Consider the following 8,491-nt stretch of genomic DNA (forward strand, 5'->3'; position numbering starts at 1 on the left):
GCTGCAAAACTTTCTTCAGATTACCCAATGCTTGATCAAATTTAGAACCATAAATTGTAAAGTCATCCATGTAAATTTCCATAATATCTTGAGAAATATCAGAAAATTTACTGATCACTGCTCTTTGAAAAGTGGCTGGAGCATTACACAACCCAAAAGGAAGAACAAAATATGCATACGTGCCCCATAGGCAAGTAAATGTTGTCTTCTCTTGATCCTCAGGGGCTATCTGGATCTGATTATAGCCACTAAATCCATCAAGGAAAGAAAAATATCTCTTACCAGCTAGAGAATCCAATATCTGATCCACAAATGGCAATGGAAAATGATCTTTTTCTGGTTTCTAAGTTCAGATTTCTATAATTAACACATAACCTCCATTTTCCTCCTTGTTTAGGGACTATCACCAGAGGTGATACCCATTGACTGTCAGAGATAGGATAGATATGATGAATACTAAGAGGGGGGGTGAATTAGTATGCCAAAAATCTCTGTACTAAATCACTTAAACAGTCTGAAGACAAACCGATAAAATAGTTTAAAAGACAGACCGGTTATCATACATGCAAACCAAAATGCAAATAAAGCATTCACCCACAAAAGCAATACAACCATAACACAAGAAATTTGATGTGGAAACCCAAATGGGAAAAACCACCGTGAGATGGAACTCACAAGTCACTATCTGCAGAATAGAGACCAGACCGGTTAAGGTCTTACAATGTTCTTCACCAGAATAGATCCTGTTAGGAATCTCAATCTCTATTAGGAGATAAGTCTGATTAAAGACTAGACCTTGCTAGAGGATTTCATATTCACAGAGGTGAACCACCTTGTTAGAGGATTTTACAAAAGGCTTTTGGGCCTACCCGGTTAAGGGCTATAAACTTGTCAAAGATGTGAGTAATCAACAAGTGTTTGATCTATCTAATAGCACAAATAGCTTGGTTAGATCCAGTATAGCTTACTGCTAATGCATTCCAACATTACTTCAGTCTTCTCTATCTTTCACTTAGTTACAACTTGATCTTCTCCGATAAGATAGCTCTTACAACAACTCATCTACCACCTTAAACCCTAGCACAACATAAACCCTTTCAGCAACAACCTAAAAACCCTAGACATGATGTCCTTTTAAAGGAATCTGATTTCATGTCAGTCCAATAGGATTACAATACAATTTCCTAGGTTCAATAAATCTAGACATACTTAGTAACATGACACAAAAAGCACCGTCAGTGTGTCGGCACCATCAAACAATCGATGGATTGGTAACTCATCACAAAATGTCGGTTGGTAACTCATCACAGAGTATTACTGGTTCATAAAAAATATCGGTTGCCGGTTTGACAAAAAATGAAGACTGGTAAGAATGTGTTATGCCGCTTTTCTCCCTCGTACCGCTTGAGATCTACGAACCCCTTGGGGTCGACATGCCACTTCAGACCAGGAAACACATTCTGCAAAATCACCAATAGTCTAAAGACTAGAATACAACATACCAGTTGGAACAGATACCGGTTGAGCTCTAGCTCATACATATAAAGGGGATCTTAATACAAGTGTGTGTCCATCAATGACAATCACAACATAAACATCAAAAATATGCCAACAATCTCCCCCTTTGGCATTGATGGCAACACTTAGGAAAATAAAATTTTGACATCTAATTGTTTTACAACAAAAACATGCCATTAACAAAATTGCTCTCCCTAAGCATATACACTATCCCTTAATCAATACAATGTATAATAGTTTTGCATACAGAACATAAACATTGAGATATCAGAGCATAAATCATATATCAAAATTTTAAAACCAGATACTTCTCCAAAATAGATAGAGTACTTCTCCCCCTTTGCCAACAATGACAAAGTACCACTGAACAACCATGTTTGATATAAAACTAATAAAATTTTATGACAACAAGGAATAATACTTGTCAAAAACCGATTTATAGTCATGCAAAAATTGTTTCATGGATAGAGACCAGGACTCAAGTAGGGAGGTGGCCACTTCTTTCTCTGTTTGCATCTGGGATACCTGTTCTTCCATGGCATCAACTATGCTTAGCTCCTGCATAACTGTCAAGGCATCTAGGTTTAGATAACACTTCTGAAGAATTTGCAGATGTGGAAGTAAAACCAGTTGTAGCTCCTACAAATCTCTAGACCGTGTACTGATCTCTTGCTCCATTTGGGCTGACTGGATCTAAAACCAGTGAACGGTTTGCCCATAAGTTGCAAAGGAATCATAGGGTGGCTTAAATGTGCTTAAGTAAGACTATAAATCTGTATGAAGCTCTTACTTCTGGGCTAGCACATCATCGTAGAATAGGTGGGGTTGACAGATTTTGCTTAGCAGTAGGTTTCCCTCATCCAAAACGTCCCTTATATCCTTTTGGTCTTTCAACAGTTCAAACCGGAGTTCATTCAACTTCTTCACCAAAGCAATGTTAAGAGCCTTTTGATGCTCTTTCTTGGCATTTGCCTTAGCTTCTTCTTCCAAACTCTACACTTGATCATCCACTATAGTACATAGTAGCTTAAGCTGTGCTAGTGATGATTTAGTGTTGGGAAGATTGGTACCGGGGATCAAACCGGTAAGGGTGTCTACAACCGCTTGAATAATATCTTGCTCCTTTTTCCTTTGTATGATTTCAAGGTGCTCTTGAGCAACCTTTATGCTCTACATAAGCTTCAATTCACTTGCAGATTGGAGATGTCAGCCGGTTTGGCTTGACTCTCGGTTGCCTTCAAAGTCTCCATCTGTGTGCTCTTCACCGCTTCCGCTGCCTTGTCCGCTTCTTCCTTCTTCTTTTTCTCTGCTTCCTTCTTCTTTTCTTGTTCCTTGTCTTCCTCTTCTTTCTTTTTCCTCTCAGCTTCCTTCCTCTTCTCCTCTTCTTTCTCTTCCTCTTCCTTCTTCTTCTTTTCTTCTTCCTTTTGCTTTTCCTTTTCTTTATCCTCCTCTTCCTTCTTCTTCTTTTCCTCTTCCTTCTTCTTCTTTTCTTCCTTATCCTCTTCTTCTTTCTTTTTCCTCTCATCTTCTTGTTTCTTTTTCTCTTCATCTTTTCTTTTCTCCTCTTCCTCTTTTCTCTTCTCTTCCTCTTTCCGCTTTTTCTCATCTTCATCCCTCTTCTTCTTCTCTTCCTTTTCCTTAGTCGCTTCCTGTCTGTCCTCAGCTTCCTCACTGCCCTGTTCGGCCTGTTGCACCTATTTTGTTCCCTCAGAAGGTATGTCCTGAGTGACATCTTCTACGTCCATGGCATCAACATCAATAGTGTCGATTGGTTCTTCAACCGGGTTTCCTTCTTCATCAAAAACTTCATCCGGTTTGGATATGACCAGTTCTTTTTCTGCTTGCAGGTTGGCCATACGTGCTTTGTGAGCTTGAATAGCATGATTCATATGCTGATGAGTGTCTTTTTCAACATCATCAATTCTTCCCTCTAACAGCCAGAGTCGTCTTCTCCTTGTGAAGAAGAGTCCTTTATTTTGGTCCAAAACATCAAATAATTCTAAGTTTGAGAGGTCGGGAAAGTACTGTGCAAAGACTTTCTCCCTAATCTCCTGTTCTTTTTCTATGGCAATTTGCCATTTATTATCTAATGCCTTATATAATGAATCTGGTGTATGAGATTTAATCTCTGACGGTGACCGATCATTCTTAAACAAATAAATAATAATTTCCTGTAGTACTTCTTCTTTCTCCTCATCACTAAAATCATCATAATAATCTACTAAATCATGAAGTAATTTTCTCTTAATATTCTTTATTGTTCTTTGACAATGTGTCAAAGGTTTATATGAGGAGATATCTATATTTACCAGTGTAGATGCTGTCGGTTAATTCTTCTTCATCTTCTTTGCCTGTCTAGTGTTCTTTGGCATTTCATCAAACTCAATCTCTTCAGAGTCCGGTTCATTTGACTTAGTCTTTATTTTTCTTTCAAAGACTTTTGTCGGTGCCACTTCCGGTTTCTTCTTTGTAGGTGACTGCTTGGTCACTCTTGGAGTTGCAGTAGTAGCCAGTGTCGATGCTACAGGCACTGCCTTTGCCTTCTTTGCTGCCAATTCTTTTCCTTTCTTAACAGAGGGTTTCTTGGTTAGTGCAATCCTTTCCATATAGGTTCCAATCCTCTTTGCCTTGGGATTGAGGCAATAAGGGTTGAGGCATACCCTTCCAACATATCATACATCACCTCATAGCCCATTGGCTCTACTTCCTCCATTCTAGGCTCAACAGCCTCCATTAAGCATTTGTCCACCTGGATGGTGAAACAGATGTCATCTTCATGTTTCTTAACAATATCACCTGGGATCCTCATCCTTTGGCTCATCTTCCATCTGAACTCATCAAAATATTTGTTCAGCACATTAGGGTAACCGGTTCCAATAGCTTGAATGCTTTCCTTGATCTGCTTGGTTATCAGTTGGTCAGGAGACCACTGGATATCTCCTACTCCAGGAAAGTAGCCTTGGAAATAGAAGAACAACCCAACCAATAGTTGTCCAAACTTGAATCTCAGTGCATTATCTTGTTTGATCGACTTCATATTAGACAGGAGCTGCCTCTGCATACCCGTGCACAGATCATATGATGCATCCTCTTTAATCATTCAGTAAGCGACATTTACCGCTGCAACAGATACAAAGTTAATTCTACTGGCAGAGAATGTTATGTAGCCTATCACCATGCAGGCATACTTAACAAGATCATCCTTGATGGAGTTGACTATCATGCCTCGTGAATCGCTTGTTGAACTGGTAAGCTTGGCCATTTCATTTTTGCTTACCGTTCTTAGGGCTGACACTTCCCTTGTGTTGTAGAAACCAGTGGCTGCATAAATTGCCTAAGGCATTGTATCATGCATCCTCTCCAGGTACATCTTCTCACCATGGACTCTGCTCAAAATGATCCTAATATGATCCTCTGTAAAGTCTTCCAGAAAATATACTGCATTATGGATTTTCTTCTTCCCTAAGAGACTATATTCCGGTTTGATTTTCTTGTCCTTTCCACAAAACATACCTAGTTGAGAGTGGATGGCTAGAGACCCTAGGTCTTCAATCTTGCAATCAATATAGTCAGAAATTCCCTCTTCCACTATCACTCTAGTCGGAACTTGTGATAGGGCGTTATACTTTGACTTCCTTTGAATGAAACTTTCAGACTCAATCAATGTACTAGAACTGGTATGAGATGCGGAAGCCATTGTAGAATTTTTTAAGAACTTGAAGAATACCTTTAAAACACGAATTTAGGGCTTTTTGATTCTCCTTCACTCCACACTCCGTCGGTTGCCGAATCACCGCTTTGTGTTCTCCACTTGACCATTTGCAAACTGAATTTGAATCTCCTTCAAGATTATTCAATTTCTTGAAATCTTTAGCTCAAATCGCCTTTTCTTCGCTTTGCACTTTGAAAAACTTTTCTTCGCTTGAAAATAGATAGTGAGAAATGATTTTAAAAGTTCTTTTATACATGTCTCTCACCTACCGCCATTAATGCTCCTTTATTAGGGCGTAAACCCTAATTTTCCTTTTTACCATTTCCGGTCTTCTGCCAAGCGATAGGTTTCACATACCGGTTAAGGTCTTTTACCGGTGTAACCGGGGGTTCAAAATATTTCACCGTTTTCTCCCCCTAAGCCTTTTGAAGCTTAGTTTGTTGGTTCTGATATTTCCACACTAGGTGTAGAAACTGGTTCCTCTTCCAATATTGTTGGTTTCTTCCTCCAGGTTTTGTTCATGTCTGCTTGAACTGTTTCAACATCAATTTCTTGTTCCTGAGTGATCGGTATATCATCAGATATACTCTTCCTGCTTCTGCAAAATCTTGAAATGTGACTTGGTTTGTTGCAGTGATAGCAAACCAATCTAGATGCTCTCCAAGGTCCATCGTTCATGTTTCCATTCTTCCTTCTACATGTTGCAGCAGTGTGACCATGACCATGACAACTCCAACAGTTTTCTCTCCATTCGATTGCCAGTTGATAACCATTGTTACCTGACTGATAATTGTAAGCATTAAACCGGCTGGGGTTCCAGTTCACAAAAGGTTCTGGACCAGCTCCTTGGGTCCTCTGAGGATATCTTCTAGTGTTGTTCATGACAGACCTGCATTCAAATGCTCAATGCCCAAACTTGTTGTATGCATAACAATGACCGTTGAACTTATTGGATCTAGGTACATTGTTAATAAAGTAAGGAAAATTATTGTAGGCTTTGCTCCTACATACATTGGCAGTGTGTCCTTTAAGACAGTTAAAGCAAACAGGTTTGAATTTTTGCTTACCTTTTCCTTTGAATGTTGGTTCCTAAGGATTCTCCTTCCTCATGTCCATAGAAACCAAGTCCATTGGTATTCTTTACTGGTCTAGATGACTCAAGCTTTTGCTCTAGCTTGACAGTAATTTTGCTGAACTTAGCAAGTATTTCCTTTGACTCAAAGAGTTCTTTGGAAATAGTAGTATTTCTCTCCATTAGGCTTGCATTTTCAGAGATGGCTATGTTCAATTCATCTTGCACTCCTTCTTTTTCCATTCTGCTCTCATGAAGGTGAGCAGTCAGTGCACTAATCTCTTGTTTCAACTTGGAGATCTCATGATCTCTGTCCTTCACCAGATCTTCAGCTTTCCTCCTGTTCTCAAGCTCTTGACTAAACTAGATAGTCAGTCCTTCCAACTCCTTTCTCAGGTTGGAGTTTGATTCATTCAACTTATTTAGTTCTGCTATCATGGCTTCCATATCTGCTTCATCTATAGAACTATTTTCAGATAGCTCCATCAGCTTTTCTACATGTTCTCTCTTTTTTGCTTGAGATGCCTTGTATTTGACCATAAGATCATCATGGGCTTGCTCAGACTGAGTGAGTTGTTGAGTAAGTTCCCTCAAGGTGTATTCCCCCATATCTCTTTCCAAGTGGTTAAACTTATAGAAAGGTAGGCTCTGATACCAATTGATGAATACTAAGAGGGGGGGTGAATTAGTATGCCGAAAATCTCTATACTAAAACACTTAAATAGTTTGAAGACAAACCGGTAAAATGGTTTAACAGACAGACCGGTTATCACACATGCAAACCAAAATGCAAATAAAGCATTCGCCTACAAAAGCAATACAACCATAACACAAGAAATTTGATGTGGAAACCCAAATGGGAAAAACCACCGTGAGATGGAACTCACAAGTCACTATCTATAGAATAGAGACCAGACTGGTTAAGGTCTTATAATGTTCTTCACCAGAATAGATCCTGTTAGGAATCTCAATCTTTGTTAGGAGATAAGTCTGATTAAAGACTACACCTTGCTAGAGGATTTTAGATTCACAAAGGTGAACCACCTTGTTAGAGGATTTTACAAAAGGCTTTTGGGCCTACCCGGTTAAGGGCTACAAACTTGTCAAAGATGTGAGTAATCAACAAGTTACTGATCTATCTAATAGCACAAACTAGTTGGTAAGATCCAGTATAGCTCACTGCTAATGCATTCCAACATTACTTCAGTCTTCTCTATCTCTCACTTAGTTACAACTTAATCTTCTCAGATAAGATCGCTCTTACAACAACTCATCTACCACCTTATACCCTAGCACAACATAAACCCTTTCAGTAACAACCTAAAAACCCTAGACATGATGTCCTTTTAAAGGAATCTGATTTCATGTCGGTCCAATAGGATTACATTACAATTTCCTAGGTTCAATGAATTTAGACATACTTAGTAACACAACACAAAAAGCACCGTCAGTGTGTCGGCACCGTCAAACAATAGGTGGATTGGTAACTCATCATAAAATGTCAGTTGGTAACTCATCACAGAGTATTACTGGTTCATACAAAATACAGGTTGCTGGTTTGACAAAAAATGAAGACTGGTAAGAATGTGTTATGCCACTTTTCTCCCTCGTACCACTTGAGATCTATGAACTGCTTAGGATTGACATGATGCTTCAGACTGGGAAACACATTATGCAAAATCACCAATAGTCTAAAAACTAAAATACAACATACCGGTTGGAACAGATACCAGTTGAGCTCTAGCTCATACATATAAAGGAGATCTTAATGCAAGCATGTGTCCATCAATGTCAATCACAACATAAACATCAAAAATAAGCCAACAATCTCCCCCTTTGGCATTGATGGCAACACTTAGGAAAATAAAATTTTGACATCTAAGTGTTTTACAACAAAAACATGCCATTAACAAAATTGCTCCTCCTAAGCATATACACTATCCCTTAATCAATACAATGTATAGCAGTTTTGCATACATAACATAAACATTGAGATATAAGAGCATAAAGCATATATCAAAATTTTAAAACCAGATACTTCTCCAAAATAGATAGAGTACTTCTCCCCCTTTGCCAACAATGACAAAGTACCACTGAACAACCCTGTTTGATATAAAACTAATAAAAGTTTATGACAACAAAGAATAATACTTGTCAAAAACCAATTTATAGTCCTGCAAAAATTGTTT

This window comes from Cryptomeria japonica, chromosome 7, assembly GCF_030272615.1.
Source record: "Cryptomeria japonica chromosome 7, Sugi_1.0, whole genome shotgun sequence".
Taxonomy (NCBI): Eukaryota; Viridiplantae; Streptophyta; class Pinopsida; order Cupressales; family Cupressaceae; genus Cryptomeria; species Cryptomeria japonica.